The sequence below is a fragment of the Tamandua tetradactyla genome, chromosome 15, assembly GCF_023851605.1.
Source record: "Tamandua tetradactyla isolate mTamTet1 chromosome 15, mTamTet1.pri, whole genome shotgun sequence".
Taxonomy (NCBI): domain Eukaryota; kingdom Metazoa; phylum Chordata; class Mammalia; order Pilosa; family Myrmecophagidae; genus Tamandua; species Tamandua tetradactyla.
Window position 1 is genome coordinate 59,404,188 of NC_135341.1, and position 18,366 is coordinate 59,422,553.

Here is an 18,366-nt window from a genome sequence, read left to right on the forward strand (position 1 = left end):
CTCTTAGATCTACACTGGACATTCTTATGAAGGCACTGAAGACACAGTTTTGCAGTAAATTGACAGAGACCTTGTTTCTGGGTCAACTGAAGGTGTTTTATTGGAAGGCAGGAACAATTACAGACCGTGAGTCAGAAGCACCACAATTTCCATAAACCCAATCACAATACCACACTTTGTTCTCCAGTTCCTCCAAAATGGGCAGATCCACAGGCAGACCTGAAAAACACTGTTGATGAGCTGAGCTGATCTCAAATTCCTGCTTTGTTTTAGAAAATGGCATTTTGAAACTGTTCATTTACTGTTGAATAGCTTACATTCAGGGTATTTGAAGCTACTTTTGATTTTTATAATTTCTTCATCAATCTAGGTACAGGATCAGACAGGAATTAAATTTCAAACTACAAAGTTTGCATTTATTTGTAGTGTAAAATATATATCAAATAATGTACATGAGTCCCAGGTATAATGTATGTTTGATTATATTTCAACTCCAAGTGATACCTCATTGAGACCACTTCAGTAGCTAAGCAAATGTGACTTGGATCATTAACTGGTTCTAAACTTAAAAGAAGGAAAAAAATGTATTTTTAATCTAAGTATCAGTACTATACAAATCAAACCACACAGCGCCATTTAGTAGATAACCTGGGGTCACAATTCTGAGAATCTCTAAAGACAGAAATTGTTCATAAACAAGAGTAATTTCAGCACAGAATTATACTCTTTAAAGCAATTCCTTTCTTATAATTTCCAAGGCTGAGAGAAGACAAAGAAAAAAAAGAAATAAAGGAAGAATGCCAACCAGTCAAAAGCATCCAGGACTCGGTATTATGGAGGTGATGGCAAAACAAAAAGAATCCAATTCATTAGTGTAGCTCAGTGAGCCCCAGTCTGCAGGGATGCTTTGCTTGAATTTCACACCAAAGGTTTTGTAGTTCCACTGCTGTGTTTCTGTCTTCCTCATCGTCCTTCAGCAGCTCTCCAGGTCATCTGAAAGGGTGGTCCATATTCTGGCAAAAAAGCAGGGCCTAGAGAGGGATATACAGGAAAAAGCCCATCAGGCATGGGCATAAATGAGCTCATAGCCTAAGGCTGATGGAGTCAAGGGGAAGAAGCAAGATTCGATAGTTCCTCACCTCCTCCTAGCTTGCTTCCTGCAGCTTCACTGGAAGGGTTGCCTGTGCTTCAGAACAGCCAGTGGCTTGGAATCTTCAAGATCCTATAGTGAGCTCATTGTAGTGTCCATCATCTTGTAGTACATCATATCTCTGTTGACAAAAACATAAAATAAATACCATCGCATCAATGGTCTATAGAATCTTCAGGAGGGGTGATACAACAGAGCAACATGGACACAGGGAAAGTAGGGGATGGAGGACGAGAGAATAAACTCAGAAAGGATACTCTACCTGCCACCTTTCCCTGGAACTCCCCTAGGCAGTCGTATCTTGGACAGGAGGCTTGAAGAGATTTCTAAAACCGCCCAGAAGTCTCAAAGGTCTGAAAGTTCGAGAAGCATCATTCCATTCGGGCACCTGATCTCAAAACTCAGCTCCTTGAGAAACTTAGCCAGCCTTGCCCCAACTCTCCTGAGTGGATCCTGTCACTGAAGTACTACATAACAGAGAGCAAAACGCAGTTGAAAATTAGCAGGAGATCCTCCTTCCTTCTTTGCTCTGGGGAGATGATCAGGGAAAGGACAGGGAGCCAGGATTGGGGTGGGTATTAACCTCCTGGTCTTCTCTTTAGTTGGTACAATGTTCAAGTCAGCCCACTATTAACTGCCCAATAAGTGATTAAAAACTCCAGGAAGATTCCTCCAGTCCTGTGGTCCATGCCTTTTGGTTCAATCTAGCATGGTTGGTTGACTCTTAAGTCATTATTCAGATCCTGACGAAAGTCTCTCTGGCAGCCAGGCTTCCTGCCCGGAGCAGACGAACTGCAGACCTGGAGTGAGACATACCTGGCTCCATTGGTGACCCTCCTTTCCCAAAACTCATGGAAAGCCCAGGGCTATCTCTTTGTCCTCCATGGAACCTGTCTCCCTGGAACACAGTATAGGTAGTATACCAGTAAAGTATACAGGCTGGAGATCACAGTACTTTGGAGGATTTCTAAGTAATACAAAGAGGATCATTCAAGAGTAGCTTATTCAATAAACCCAACTCCTAGTGACATACTAAGGGGTAGGAGGTGGTAGGAGTGGTCTGCCTTGGGTATACATGATAAGTAGGTGCATTTGTCTGTAGAGAATTGAAGTGTGAACACTGAATTAATAATAGGACTCCTTGCCTACATAAAGTGCTCCAAATATAAATGGTCAGGTCCCCCTCATCCTGCTTCAAATGTTTTCCCATGTTCCCCAAATAAAAATACAAGGAGGTAAAAGGAGATGACAGTATTTAGAAAATCACATAATGTTAGAGCTAAGAAATCTTTCTCCCTTTAGGTAAACCATATTGAGATCTCATGATGTGCCACAAACAATGCTAAGTAGTTTACAAAAAGTGTCTCACTTAATCTTCACCTGAAACCTATGAAGAGCTGTCTCAACTAGCTCCATCTTACAGATGCAGCAGTTATGGCACAGAGAAGTTAAGTAGTCTGACCTTTAATGCACCACTAGTAAGGTGCAGAAGTAGGTTTCAAAATTAAGTTTGGAGTCATGTTCTTCACTCACTGTTGGTCTATTGCAGAACTTGCTGCAATAACAGTTCTATCCTAATATGACAGCCCATACTTACATAAGAGTTACTTATTGAGCTCTTGAAATGTGAGTAGAGAAACTGTAGAATTGAATTTTAAAGTTTTACTTAATTTTAATTAATTTAAATTTTAATAGCCATACAAGTCTACTGGCTATCTTATTGGAAAGTGCAGGTCTATTGCATCTTGGAGACCAACATGCTCAGGACCCTAGTTCTGCTGTTGGAAATGACATGATTCTCCCTAGACATGAAGTCAGGTGTAGAACCTTCAGGCTGGAGAGAATAGAGCACAGGCTTTGGAGCAAGATACACTTGAGCTTGATATTTGGGTTCTAGCATTCATTGGCTCTGCCTATCACACATTACTTAACCTTCCTTTACATCTGATCTCTTGTCTGTTAAGTAGGTATAATACCATTTCTAGGGTCCAGGTGATCATCAATTAAGAAAGCACATGAGATACAGTGTTTAACCAAGCCCTGGTACACTGAGGTGAAGTTCTATCACATACACATATCTTATGTGAATCACTCTCTCTCTCTGTGCTTGCTGAGAGTGCAGGAGGAGGGAGGAAGAGAAAGTAATAATATAAATAGCAGGGGGAAGAATTGTTTCCACCTGTATCCCATTCAGTATGTGCGCATGTCACAGAGTAGGCTTGAGAGGAGAGATGTAAATCGATCGTTCTCAACTCCACAAGCTCTCATAGTCATAGTGTGATTGTAGTGTTGATACACAACTTCCCCCAATGCCCATGGCTTTACTTCAGAAAATAACTCTCCCCCTCACTCCCTGCCACACACCCCCAAAATAAGGGTCCTTAAAGTTAGTTTCCCCAGAGCCTGGGTCCTCATGTGCAGGTCAATATTCTGATTATTTTTATAACTAACAATCACCCTACTGCCAGCCATATATAAATTCTTGTTCTAGCTAGTGTGCTCACATTCTCTCTCTCTCACTTACACTCACTCACTCCATTGATTTTTAACTTATTGCTGCTCAGTTCCAAACCTACCCTGCTTCATGGCCTTGGGACTCTACAGGTCAAATTTCTCTTTGACCAGCTGGCACCTTGCCAGGCGCTGCCAGTAGGGGGTGTCAGAGTGTGACTGGAGGCAGCAGGAGAGAGGGAACTGGCTCCTTGGTCTTCATATTCCATCAGCTATGCCCCAGCAATACCTTTTCACCCTGGCAGTAACAGTTGGGTCTAGCATCATAGGTTGGTTCCAGTATGTAGTTTATCTACATTTCCAGAACCAGTTTCATAGTGCCCTCTCCAGAGACACCAGCACAGCCAATGGCCAGTGCCCCTTCCTCAGAGGTCTGGGTTCCTGTGCCACAAAGTGCCTCCTCCAAGCTCCCAAACACTTCCCTTGGATCCCCCAGGCCTAGGTGTGGTAGCTGCTTCCTGCAATTACCACCTTGGAGATACCTCAGTATACCTTCATGTCTTTGGTTGTCTAATAGCAGGTCAACAACTCTTTATATTAATTCCATCTGCTAAAGTAACTAGTGCTGTTTCTGTCTCCTGAAGGGACCCAGCCTGAAATACCCCCTCACTCTTCCATAGAGAAAACTATATTACTGAGTACATAAGGATGTATGACAATGTCATATTATTATCCTACACAATTTTGCAGGTGAAAGCTGTCAATGAATTATTAATGTATCCCAACATTTCTGTTCTAGATCTCTGCTTATCATCTAAACAGGAAAGGATAAAGACCTAGAGTTCATCAGATCATGTGATTTGATATATTAGAGAGCAACTAACCCCTGAGCCACACGTTTTGAGAGCTTATTCCTGGGCACATTCTCCTGGGCAGCTAAAAGCCATGTAAAACACATTTTTACACTAATAAATATCAACACACAGGAGTCTTTGCAGGGGAGTATTTGTTAAAGCCTTCTTGAGACCTTGTATAGCATAAGTGAACAACTAATCTCTGTCAGATAAATAAGAATTCTCTGCAGTGCTGCAGCCTTTGACAGGCTTACCTTCCCCATTTGCCAACTCTCTAGAGAAGGTATATACCATGCAAGAGAAGATGATATTCTATGCGCTCTAACCATCCCACCCCTGCTGTGAGTCCTATCCTGTACAAATATAATAGGACATACAGGATGAAACCACCATTGCTTGTTGGTTATAGGCTGCCTCTTCCACCTAGATGAGTTAAAAGAGGACACGCTGAGCCATAACATCTCTAATGACATTCAACTCTCTCCATCTGAAATGATTCCTATTAGTTGCAGCAGGACAACATGCAAACTCAGTGAGTGTCCCATGATCCATAGCAATACTAAACCACCCACTATCCCCAACACAATTTGTACCTGATAGACGTCTAGTGGACCACTGGGCATCCTAACTCATCACAACCAGATCCTCATACTACAAATTGCTCCTACCTTCAGTTTGCTTCAGCTGGAGCCTGGACCATCTTCCCCATGTCACTTTGGCATAGCCCTTTGGGGGAACTTGTGAAAGCAAGCCTATTGCTTCTGGCTTGAATGTCATTCACTGTTGCTTTCAGGTCTACACAGGCAGTGATGTCCTTATTGTTCAAAATCCCTCTCACCTTTTCTGTCCAAACCACTGCTCTCATTACTGCTGGCAGATGTAATAGGGGCTGGCCTGCTTTTATCCCTCCAGCCTGTCCAAGGCCAACTCCAACTGTCAATAGCTGCATCTCTTTGCCTAAAGACATTCTGCAAAATTACTCTCTCTGGGTAAGGCTGTCCGGGAATGTATGTGGAATTAACTTTGCCCTGAGAGGAGTCCTCAATTAGCAACTGACACGAGTCTGGGGGATAATTTGAGGCAGATGTTTTAAACCATTCTCCAGAATTTCCTCATAAGCTTGAGCCCCAGCTGTTTCCAGTCATACCTGACTCAATGAAACGCTCTTTATTGGCTGCTGTCCTTTGCCTATCTTCCTTTCTTACTTCTCTTTTGGGGCATCCCATAATTCCCAAATAAACTACTTGCTCTTAAAGCCTTTCTCAGGGGCTGATTCTGGTGGACTAAAACTTAGTAGACAATTATCTCTTGCTAGGTCCCAGAACCCAGTCATTTTAACAAATGCTTTAACTTTATGTATGAATATATGGATGTGTACATACACACACAAATATATATATATTATACACATGCACATATTTCCAGGCTACAGTTATTGGATTTGGAAATAAATAACTATATATACTGAGGAGACATCTGTGGTTGCATGCATTTTGATTTTGCTGGTTCTGTCTATCCTATAAGTTGATATGTTGCTCAAAGGCCAGGAGTGAATCTACTCCTTCTTCTGTAATTCTCCATGCTGCCTGGCAAGATGCTATACAGAGTGAATATTCAATTAGGGCTGACAGACAAAAGGCCATAGAGGTCAGGTCTGTCTCATAGGCTTGTCAAGGGTGAGGAAGCTCCTAAGAGAAGAAAATTGTGATGTTGCATTCGACTCTTTGAAGGATGAGTCTGGAAGCTCAGAATGGAAGCTGGCACTGAGACAGGGCTCTAAGGACACCAGAGTCATCTGGCATATGCTAAGCCCTCTAGACCAATATGGTACAAGACACTATGTCACCCGGTATTCATCGTAGACTAATTCTGAGTGACAGTCCAGCCAAAGGCAAACTAGCCTATATAAGCTGGAGAGACCAATGTGAGGCCCATCCCCATAGGATCTTGTCTAAAAATCCAGGCCATTTAATAAATCAGTAGCCATTTGATTTATTAAAAGCACTTCAAAGTGTATTGTAGAACTGGGTGCTAATGGGTTGGGCCCAGAACAAGTAAAGAGGAGACCCTACCTTGACACACCTTATACTCCAGAAGAAAAGGTTCATGGGGCATTTAGCAGAGACAATACCCCTAAATACAAATGTCCTTATATTGGCTTAAGGATCACACACCCCAACACCTCTTGGGTCGGGAGGACTTTCTGGTCTTTGCACTTGCCTATTTCCCTTCCTAAATAGAATCCAACCGGTTTATCAGACAGTTCAACCTGGAATCTTTATTAAGTAGCTCTCTCAGGACACAAAGATGTTAAAGGACCTTTGGAATCAAAGAAAGGTGAAATGACACATAGTGTTATTTCAGATCTTGAGTATTTTGTTGCATTACCTTCTAAGCCCTTGACAACAGACAAATAAGATAAGGTATTGATTAAACAGATCACTCCACATCCCTGACTTGGCTGCTTACCGAGTTTACTGAAACAGTTCAGCCCTTCCTGGTTGAGTCTAATGCCTCGAGAGCAAATAGCTGCCAGAGCCCTCATGCACTTTGTACCTCACAAAGACTTTGCCAGGGCTTTAAGGCACAGAATCTAGTCTTCTACAGACCGTAGAACTCTAAAAGAACATTCCTACGGCTTTGTCTGATGAATTCACACCAACATATGGCTTTACATAAATCTTGCTGATTGAGAAAACTTTCAATTCTATAGAAGATTTCTAAAAATAATTCTAATCTGAATAAGATAGTCTAGCCCTTCACAGAATCCAGGCTTAAGTGTTTTGTTGTGGTGGTGGTGCTTGTTTTCCTTGTCACGTGGGAGCTTGAAGAAGCCACAGCAATGACAAGCAGACAGAGCAATGGGTAATTCAGACAGAAATGAAACTACTACAGAATTGCAAACAGCTGTCACAACTGCCAGAAAAAAAAATCAGCCAGAATTAAGAAGGGCACAGTAAGGAAGCACAATGACAACCAGAGACCTTTCAGAACGAAATAAGAAGGTACACACAGCACAGCACACTCTCACCATCTTCTCTAACTCCTGATCCCATCTACATAGAGATGCTTTATCTGACAGTCAGTTAAATTTACTCAGAAAACAAATAATCATTTACATAAGGTACATAGAACAATCATGTCTCAGAATGAAGTTCTAGATGCTCTGGTCAATTCCAAAGGCTTTGCACATTATTTATGGTATAAAATTGCTGCTAAATTTTCTCATATACACATGAGAAATACAATATCAACGGGATGATTAATTACAGTCACTTTCAAAAGCTCCATATCTACCAAAAGAGAACCCAAGACAAAATGGATAAAGGAAACACACTCCATTGATTTGCCCGCATTCTGGGTACTTTGTATGCATGAGTGCCATTATAACCTGAAAATGGTATCATATGTTGGGAAGTTTTTACTCATGCATAAGGAAGATTTCATCCGACACTTTAGAACCATGTTAAAAATGTTCCATACTATACCACATTGTGTTCAAATTTTTATTGAACTTATCATTGGCCATTTGACCTGTAGCAAGTTATAATATTAAATACGACTCCTTGGCAGTCTTATAACTATCTAATGTGTATGATTAGTAAAGTGTGTCTTATTTGAAGTTAATTCTAAATCTGTCCAGTCTCCTCTCCTGCAGCAGTTCAACATCTTTTCACCTTAGTTTTATAGCAATTCTTTTCTCTCACTCCAAAAATGCATTTGTTCTTGACAGTCTCTGGTGCTATTAATCAGGTACGAAAAAGGAGTATTTATTGTGTCGAGTGTTTTTATGATGCTGATAGTCAGTGTCTCAAAGAGGCCTGCAAGCCCCTATTTGAGCATTTTTACATATTCTTGCCGTTGGTAAATGGAATAAAAACTTCCTGAAGGCCAAAGTCATTTCTAATGCATGCTCCCTTTGCAAGCTTCATAATGCCTCGCAGAGTACTGGAGACTGGCTTAAAGTGACTGGTTTTTGCTGTTGTTTAAATATCTGATGTTCACTGCAATAAGGAGATATTTTGCAAACCTGGAGTTGGCCTCTCAGGTATCCAGGGGAAGCTTACAGATAAATGTCCCTGTGTCAATCGGCCACTTCGGCCGCTTCTCAGGAGGGTATCCAGTTTTTTCAAAAGTCTTTTTTTTTTTTTTTTTTTTTTTACCATTTTCCTCTCTCTCATTTTTACATGTTACCTAATTGTTGATGTGGGAGGGTGGCTAGCTAGGAAGGGATAGTAAAAGAAGACAATTTTGTTAAATGACTTCTAGCATCCCTATCTCCTCCTAGCTCCATATGAGGGCTCTGAAGGAGATCTTAAAATGTAAGAAAATATGTATGAAGTTCATTGATGTTAATACTACAAGAATTTATCACAATGGGGAAATAGGCCCAAGGAAGCCTCTGTGGTTAGCCCACAGGACAAAGCACACAGAAGTCCTTAGGGTTTTCAGTCTCCTAAACTTAATCCCTTCCTTCCTGGTCCATTGTAGACTGCTAGTCATAGGAAATGGTGGACCCATTTGTCCTTCCTCAAAGTCCTTGGAATAGTACTGATCGTTGCTTGGCTCATAGATAAAGTGCTTCAAAGGCCACATAAAGGAACAAAAGGAAGTTCTACTAATTACTGGAAGGTATTTGTGATATATAATGGGGAAAAAACTTAGCTAATATAATTTTAGACAATCCTGGGTTTTGATTCTCTCATCTGGAAAATGGGAATATTAAATATATTGTTAGATTAAACATCTCATATCAGACATAACCCCATGCAATTGCTCTGATCCACCGGAGCTGCCAGTGAGAAAGATCCTTTTGCTGTAGCCCAAATAATGTTATTAAGGCCAGCTCCCAACATATGTCCAAGTGAGTTTTTGCATCCAAATCTATACCAGTAAATTTCCAATCTTTCAATCTGTTCCAAAGCCACAACCCAGAAGAACCAAGTTGCCAGGCAGGAAATGAATCTAAACAGAGCTCACATTTGTCTGTGTGTGGCCTACCCAGCTGTAAACAGATTACTCAACCAGGGCAAACACACGCGGTGCCAGCATCAAACCCAAATGTGACACAGGCAATTGTGACTCAGCTCATCTTCCCGTATTTGAAATGTCACTCTTACACTGAAGAAAGGTTCTGTCTGTAAAAACCCTTCATAAGAGAAGTCACATCACTGCACCCCTCATTCCCAAGGACATCATGAGGAAGAAGCCAAGTAGAACAGTGAACTTGCTGTGCTGAACAGCAAACCTTCAATTTCCTTGATTTTGAGAATTATAAGTCTTTAATTCAACCTGGGGATCACAAACTCATATAAACACAAAGGCCCTAGAGACAACATAGATAAGTGAAGAGGGGCTGGGCAAGTGGCCACTGTGTGAATCCTGAGAGCCCATGACTCAGTTCCAATGGTCAGTGGCCTAACTCATTTCCAGTGGTCAGGGGCCATGAGGGATGAGCAGCCAGGGACGCTTGGTCTTTCCATTTTTCATGAGAAGCTAGCTATCTAGATCATTTATGGGAAACTTCCCAACATTAAAATGGTGGCAACTAAAATTTTATTTTTTAATTACCAGACAGACCAAAGAAGAAAGTTCAATGGGCCAGATTCAGCTCACAAACTGCTAAATAAATATGTTTATTCTACAGATAAAACTCTTCATGTGAAAAATGTCTACCCTTTCATAATGATTTGAATATAGACAGTGTGTAGTGGAAAGGTTTCAGCCTGATGTAAAGAAAACTGAATGTTTGCCCTGGGTCTGCCATGCTCTTACTGGTAGAAGCGAGACAAATCAGCTTCCTGGAACCTCCATTTCCTCTTGACTAAGATAGAGCTCTACCTGGAAGCTACATGAAGAACACCTAAAGCACTGCCTGCCTTACTATACCACTTTGTGTTTCAGGTCCCTCAAGTGAAAATTTGACATAATTTTACTTCAAAGAAGCTGTTGTTTGAATTAAGTGGGTCAATATAAGCAAAAGGCTTGGCATAGTGCCTGATACAGAGTAAGTGTTCAATAAGTGTTTGTTGCTATTATTGTTTATAACCAAAAATGCATATTCAAATTTATTGACATGGACACCGACACCCAGAGAAAAACATGGTTTATTCAAGGCTCTGCTAGTAGGCAGCAACTTCAGAATTAAGAAATAAGTTTCTTCAGTGCTGGCCAGTAAACTTCTCCATGAAGTTCTAGTTTTTACTAAAATCTTGGTTCATAATGGGCTCTTCTTCTGTATTGGTTTTACCAATATTAGCCAATATTAACAGAAAGCTGGTATCATTTTGTTGTTGTAGCTAATGACTGATGCAGTTGACATCACTGTATCTTAATGTATTGATAAAATTGGGGAGGGGGCATTTACAGATTTTCTCCATAAGACAGTCCAAATAATAGCATAAACTTTTCAACAAAACCCAAAGAACTAAGCAATTTTGTTTCCTTAAAAAAAAAATCTACTGTATGAAATGATGTTGGGAATTGAATCATGTACCCCAATTTGGACAGGTTCTTGGTCTTGGTTTGCATTCTGGTGAGCGTGAAGCCATTGCAAATAGGATCTCTTCAAGATGTTATTTCATTTATGGTGTGGCCCAACTTAATCAGTTGGACTTTAATGTAGATGACTGGCGTCCTTTATAAGCAGAAAGAAAGTCAGATGAAGAGAGAGAAGCGAATGGGTGCAGTCAGAAACTGGAATCAACAGAATCCAGGAAAGAAAGGAAAGCAGAGGACACACTGCTATGTACAGTGCATTACCATGTGACAGAAAATCCCAGGAACCCCAAGATTGCTAACCAGCAAGAAAACACTGATTCAGGGAGGAAGAAAGCCTCCTAGCTTCTGATACCATGAGGCAATAAATTGCTCTTGGTAGGTCACTCCCATTGTCTGGTATTTGTTTTAGCACTTAGGACACTAAAACAATTGACCTGCATTTAGATCCATTATGTAAAATGGAAATTTTGTTCTTTTTTTCTATGATGCTCCTAAAACCAACATCTCTCATGATCACAAGTAATATGTTTGATGTCTGCACAAAAAGAATGTTATTTTATTTAGGTAGCCACACAATTATCCCAAGTCGCTATTTAGGTACAGAGGGCTTATGTCAAAGTAAAATGTTCAGGAATCCATCATTATTTTTTAGAAAGCAAAGTTGCATAAAATGAAACCAGAATTAAGAGGCAGTATTGCAAAGAATCAACAAAAGAAAATTTCAAAAGTATGAAGTTTCCTTTAAAGGTAAACCTGAAAATAGAACCTTATTTGTTAAAATGTGTTCATCATCCCCCATCTAAAATCTGCACTTCATATCCTTCATACTCTTCTATTCTCCACATCTTCTCTCCAGTAAGGATTTATCCTCTGAAATGTCCCATTTTTTGCCATAAAGTTCCTACCCAGGCTCCAACACCACCATGTTGAAATGAATCTATTCAGATAGTCTATATTAAACACACATAGCATCACCATTTAACCTGTCCCAGATTAGACTCTTAGAAGACCTGTAGACAAATGTTGTCCTTTTCTCAGAGAGTTCCTTTCTTCTGCTCCTTTGTTCACATTCTCAAGTTTCCCAGTTGTTTAAAAATTTAATGAATACTCACTAGAGGTCAATCACTGATCTGATCCATTCAGGTCCATTCATGAATGACCTGGGTTTGGCATTTTATCTTCATCTAAGTAGACCCTTAGCTACAAACTAAAACTGCAGAAATAACAATAATAAACTTTTTAGCCTTCAAGGCTTTCTTCAAATCATCTTCTCTATCTATTTATCCCTGATTCGACCATTAGTTTCCCCTTGGCAATGTGTTCTGCCTTGCCACAGTTTATTTTCATTATTCATCAATATGTAAGGCTTTCTTCTCTTTGGCTGCACCGGAAACTCCTTGAAAGAAGAGACCAAGTATTGTTAGCATTTGGAAATATTTGCTTAACAAATACCTAACTGAATGTTCCATACTTAGTAGGCAACTTAGCAAAAGCAGGTATGAATTGAATTATGACCCAAATTTATGTCTGGTCATCATTTAAAAATACTTCAATCTTTTAAAATTCTTCTCCGTGCTCTCACAGAAGAAATTGGAGATGAATTCATTACTATGCTTGGCAAAGTGAAGAGCCCAAATTGGATTTGTCTCACCCTTCTAGTTTGTTACACAACTGGAATATGAAGCTGGTTAGAAATCACATTCATCTAGGCTGGCAGATCTATCAAGGATCCTGCTGAAGATGTTAACATACAGCTGGTTAGAATGGGATTTATGAATTTCTATCCTAGGTAATGGAGATGAAAAGGAACCTGTCAAATCCCAGGGCCCATATATCTGCCCAAGAAGAGTGTTCAATTAACATGATTATTTATATATGTTCTGTGGAGCTTCAAAGACTTCATTCTTCATATTCCATTTGAACTCTGGCAAGGGGCAAAGATTACATCCATTTTTGCAAGTGAAATAGAGAGTGGTTCAATGATTAATCTCAGATTACTCAGAGATGGAAGCTCTGTCCACTGAGCTCAAATAGTGGAATATTTAGGCCACAGATTTCTAGATAAAGATTCTTTGGCAGGTTTATATGTTCCTAATCAGAGCATAAGTGCTAATTACATTGAAGTTTACTGTCATTTTATAGGCATGAGTTTACAAAATGAAGCTATTTATTTCTTCCTAAAGACTATGTTTACAATTCAGATATCCAGTTAAAAGCTGAGCAGTGGTTACTTAACAATGACTTCATACACTAACACAAAGATATAAACAGCATAGTCCCATAACATAGAATTTCTTATTAAGAACAATTACCTTTATATTTACTAAAGCAATATATAGAGCAATAGCAAAAGAAATACAAACACCTAGGTACAGTTAGGTGCCGTTTTCACAAATTATACCCTGTAATCAGTCACTGTTCATTCTAGGCATAACCATAAACGCAAACTTGAGCAGGCCTCATGCTATACCAAGTTTCTTGTCTTTGAGTACAGATATGTGCTTGTGCGTGTGTGTGTGTGTGTGTGCGTGTGTGTGTGTGTGTTGGGTGGGAATCTTTGCTCAAAAATGTCTGTCCAGAATTATATCCTGAGTGTCAAATCTCCATGTGACCTTCATATTTAAATTTTTACTTTTGCCCTGGGTCTGCCATGCTCTTACTGGTAGAAGCTAGACAAATCAGCTTCCTGGAACCTCCATTTCCTCTTGACTAAGGCAGAGCTCTACCTGGAAGCTACATGAAGAACACCTAAAGCACTGTCTCCTCTTATTATACCACTTTGTGTTTCAGGTCCCTCAAATGAAAATTTGACATAATAATTTTACTTCAAAGAGGCTGCTGTTTGAATTAAGTGGGTCAATACAAGCAAAAGGCTTGGCGTAGTGCATTTCCCCTGTCTGCTTTGCTCCTTAGCACAGAATATTCCCTTTTCATTTTTCCCAATTCCTCTTCTTTTCATGATCTTTGCAAAAAAGGAGAAAACAGGCGGTCTACAGATATGGCAAACTTTGTGGAATCTCTGAAAGTTAATTTCTAATTTAGAAAGTAGTTCCATGACTATGTTAGGGAAACACTCTATACACTATGCTCGGGTTTATTCTACACCCTTTGGCAGGTGCTTCCCTGAGTCACAGTCTCTCACAGCTCACGGATGTTTCACTGCTTTAAAAGAATTTGGAATTACTTAAATCCAAGTCTATTTCAGGGTTCTGCAGTCAAAAATATGCAAATATAATGTTTTCTTTACACGAACACATACACACACATGCAAACATCCCCAAATATTTTTGCCCAAAGGAACTGCACTATGCCAGGTATTCTGACATCTGTCTTTTGCTAGGTACTTACAATTAAAGAGGCAATACTGATTCATACAGACACGTAAGAGGCATTCAACAAATACAGTATAATCCATGAAGAAGCAGGGAAATGCCTGGCTCATATACTATAGGCCAAGGCCTCTTGAGGTGAGGAACAAAGATAAGTTTAAAACTAGGAAAAGAGGTCAATATCTAGGGACACCATTGTCCAGTAGGCTAAGGATGCTGGGAAACCTTAAGTTCTTAGCTGCTTAGTTCTCATACAAAAATAAATAGAATTATGACATTATGACTTGAAAACAAGAAGGAAGGTGGCTCAAATGCAGCAGAAGATTCTTAAAAAGGGAAATTCTGGAAACATTATCATAAACAACCCCATGAACATAATAGAAATAGACTTAAAAACAGTAATACTAAAGTGGCTGCACAGGAACCTCTATGATGAGCTTTTATTTTACAAGGGTATGTTTAAAGACGGAAAAAGCCCAATGTGAAGGATTCATACAAAGTATCAGGAAGGATAAGACAAAAGATTTGGAGGAAAATATGAAGAAACAAAGATTTTTTTCTTTTACAAATCCTTCTATTTTAAACTGAAGACAAAAAGAAAACCAAAGGAAGAGCTGGTTCTAATTATACAGTTAATGTTCATTATAGAGAAGGTGCAGAACAATTATTTTGTTTTCATGTTCTCTATCAAAATGATTTTCAAGTAAAAAGGGTGAAGCATGGCAAAGAAACATGTATTTATTATATACTAAATGGTTGGTTTCATTATTTATTAAGTGACTCTAAAGTGCCAAGAATTGTGCTAGCCTCTGGAGAAACTTTGGTGAATAACACATGGTCACTGCCCTCATGGAAATTGCATTTTAGTGGAATTAAAACAGGAAGGAAACCCAACAGCAACCATAAAACAACCATTCACAGAACCTCCAAGGTTGGCAATGAAGTTATCTATCACTTCTTTGCTAATCTTGCAGTGTGAAGATTCATTTTATTAATGGAGCTCTCAGGTTTCTTTTCAACATCTAAGAGATGTGGAGGAAATAGTAATAGAGCATTTGATTGATTATGTGTGAGACTCTGGAACCAACTAAATCAGAATCCCAAATCATCAAAGACTTCATGGGGTAAAACTGTAGAACACTTAGCGAATTGCACTCTAAACATTTTTCTAAGAATTTGGAAAACTGCAAAAGTTCTAGATGTCTTTCCTTAACAAGTATAACAATGCAGGGAGAATACAGAAGATTAAATTCTGGGGTCATAATAATGCTGCAATCAATATCCCTCTGAAAATGTCTTAATGCAGTGGTGTCCTGGAAACCTGGTTTTTACAGGCTTGCAACAGCCAACTATGTGCATCTCTTCTCATCTCCACGTTTAGTGATGGCATGTTACTAGCTTGAACTTGGACTTGATGGGAATATTTACAGCAGGGTAAATGGAAAGCGCTACAAACCAGGAATCACCACCCCGTCCCCCACCTCCTAGAGAATGAAGTCAGTGGTTAAATATTTACCAGCACATCCATGTCGTCATATGAATGAGTTGTGACTCATGTAGAATTGTGTTTCTCAATTGGGACTGCTGGGTGTAGATATTTTGATTCTAATAGATGCCACCAGTTTACTCTTTCATAATAAAGATGTTTATACTGTGACCATAACATATGAAAGTACACATATAACTGAGCCCTCACCAGCACTGAATGGTATGCCTGTTTTGAATTTAAGTCCATCTACAGGGTGGAAAATTGCATTCCATTGTTGTTTTAATTTATGCTACACAAGGTACAAATGAAGTGGGGGATATTTTCATACATTCATTGGAAACTAGCATTCCTTCTTCTGAGAATTGCCTTTTCTATTTAATTGTTTATTTTTTATATGATTTTGTTAGACCTCTCATTTGATATCTTCACCAAACATCTTTTGTTGACAAATGTGTCTATCTATTTGTTGTGACGCCTGGTTTTCTTGCTTTACTTAAGCAGTTCTCCCCAGTCCCAAGGCTTTAAGGAAAGTCACATAGATAAATGGTTAAAAGCATGACCCCTATACTCAAACTGCTTCAGATTGAATCTGAGTTCTGCCTCTTATTATCTGGGTCACTTTGATCAAATTTATAAATCTCTCTAAGTCTCAGTTTTCTCATCTACAAATGGTGTTGAAATAGTATCAAATATTACTGGTTATTCTGTGAGTAAATATTTAACTATGCATGGTGAAATTCCCTGTTCATCACTGTTCCTTATACCTTCTCTTCTATCTAGAAATGTCTATTCTGGTTCAATTTTAATTTGGTTAGATTAGTTCACCAAATATTTTCATTGGTGTGGCATAAGAATTGCCTATACTCCAAAGATTTGTTTGTCTGAATATTTTTCTTTTTCTCTAATTGATGGGTAAAATCTCATATGGTAGACCTGAATCCTCCTTTCCTCTCAATAATCTCTAGATAATCCATCGTCTTCTAGCTTCAATTATTGACGTCCAGTGCTGGTATTATTCACTTTCTTTACTAAGAAATATATTTATTTCTATAAGCATAAAAATTTTTCTGTAACACTGTACTTCCAGAATTTCACTAGAAGATATAGATTATACATATACAGCCATGTAATACACCTACACATGTGCATATGTACACCCCTATGAATGTATACACACTAGTGTACTCACACACATATACAGGTGTGTGTATACATGTGTATATGTGTATATGTGCATACAAATGTATAGATACATGGATATGCATATATATATACCACCTGGGTGTGTCACACATACATATCCACATATATACAAATATATTTGTTGTTGTGTCTTTGTTACTTTGTTTCAGGAAACTTGCCTAGACCTAGATTATATTTTTCAAACAGAAACTTCAAGTCTTTCTTCAGCTTACAGAAGTTTTCTTGTTTTTCTTTAAACTATTATTGCTTCTTCCTCTATTCCTTTTCCACTCCTGGCATTCTCTTAAATTTTTAATTAAAATGTCCTGGAACTTTCTTCTATCTCCTATATTTTTCACTATTTTCATTTATTTGTATTTTTGCTCTTTAATGTAAGATAATCCTTACACTTCATTTTTTAGGAATCTAATACTTTCCTTTCAAATTGAGTGCTGAGTTTAAAAATTTGCAAATCGTATTTCTTTTCTTTGTTCTAGAATTTTGGCATTCTATTGTCATCTTCTTAAGAATTCTTACTCTTTCCTAAGTTTGCACCTGCCAATTCCATTACTTCTATATCAACAGAAAAAACTTTTTCATTTGGCTCTTCACACATATTTCAGTTCTCTTCTTTTTAGGCACATAGTGGGACTGGACGTCCTGCTCATGTGATGTTAATTGTGATTTGCTTTTGCAACTAAATTTTAGAAAGTGCTGTGTGTAACTGCAGGGCAGAAGCCTTAAAGGCCAGTGCATGCTACACAAAATTCTTTTTTTCTCTGCTGCAGCAAACATTACTCTTCTAATCACTGGCTTTTGTATCACCCTGAGTCTGGCAGTAAGGAAGAAGACAGCCTGAGGAAAAGCCCTACAGCCAACCTTCAGTGAGCATTTGGTGTGGGTAAGAAGTCACCCTTTATAAGCCACTTAGTTTTAGGGGTCTTTATTACTGCAGCAAAACCTAGAGTATCCCGACAGATACAGTCTTTTTGGCCTTTCACACACACATCTAATCGTGCTTTTCTAGTCACGCTTGGGTGTTCCTTCACACTCATGCAGTGTGAAGCCAGAAGGGCAAAGGAAAAGGCATTCTCTATACAGTTAGGCCACCCGGGAATCAGCTGGTTCTTCTCCAGGAATGTGAGAATGGTCCTTTCTAACTTCAAGATGCTTATAATAAAAGTTGCATTCCACTTTTTTTTTATTAGAGAAATGAAAGTTTACAGGAAAATCATCCATAAAATACAGTTCCTATTTATCACCCAATTATTAACGCCTTGCATGAATGTGGTACTTTTGTTGCAAATGATAAAATAGCAATGTGATAATTGTACTATTAACTATAGTCCATGCTTGACTTTAGGGGTCACTGTTTATTCTGTATAATACTGTGGACTATTCAAAAATTTA

The 18,366-nt window shown here is 38.9% G+C and overlaps 2 long non-coding RNA genes across 8 annotated transcripts in view; one reads left to right on the forward strand and one right to left on the reverse strand.

Annotated features, from left to right (window-relative positions):
• The window catches only part of LOC143657487 (uncharacterized), an 80,481-nt gene that overhangs the window by 44,335 nt on the left and 17,780 nt on the right, over positions 1–18,366 (forward strand). The window contains exon 4 of one of the 2 annotated variants that reach the window (XR_013162864.1): positions 17,745–18,085. The exons of the other annotated variant lie outside the window; for it this stretch is intronic. This is a non-coding gene — a long non-coding RNA (uncharacterized LOC143657487). Of the gene's footprint in view, positions 1–17,744; positions 18,086–18,366 lie in introns of those variants that run through there. 2 annotated transcript variants of the gene reach the window in all.
• The window catches only part of LOC143657488 (uncharacterized), a 129,005-nt gene continuing 110,722 nt past the window's right edge, over positions 84–18,366 (reverse strand). For 5 of the 6 annotated variants that reach the window (XR_013162870.1, XR_013162872.1, XR_013162871.1 and 2 more), the window contains 4 exons: positions 1,413–1,617; positions 1,140–1,271; positions 806–1,031; positions 84–219 (listed from right to left, as the gene is read on the reverse strand). This is a non-coding gene — a long non-coding RNA (uncharacterized LOC143657488). Of the gene's footprint in view, positions 230–805; positions 1,032–1,139; positions 1,272–1,412; positions 1,618–18,366 lie in introns of all 6 variants that reach the window. The other variant, XR_013162869.1, reaches the window with a different exon arrangement.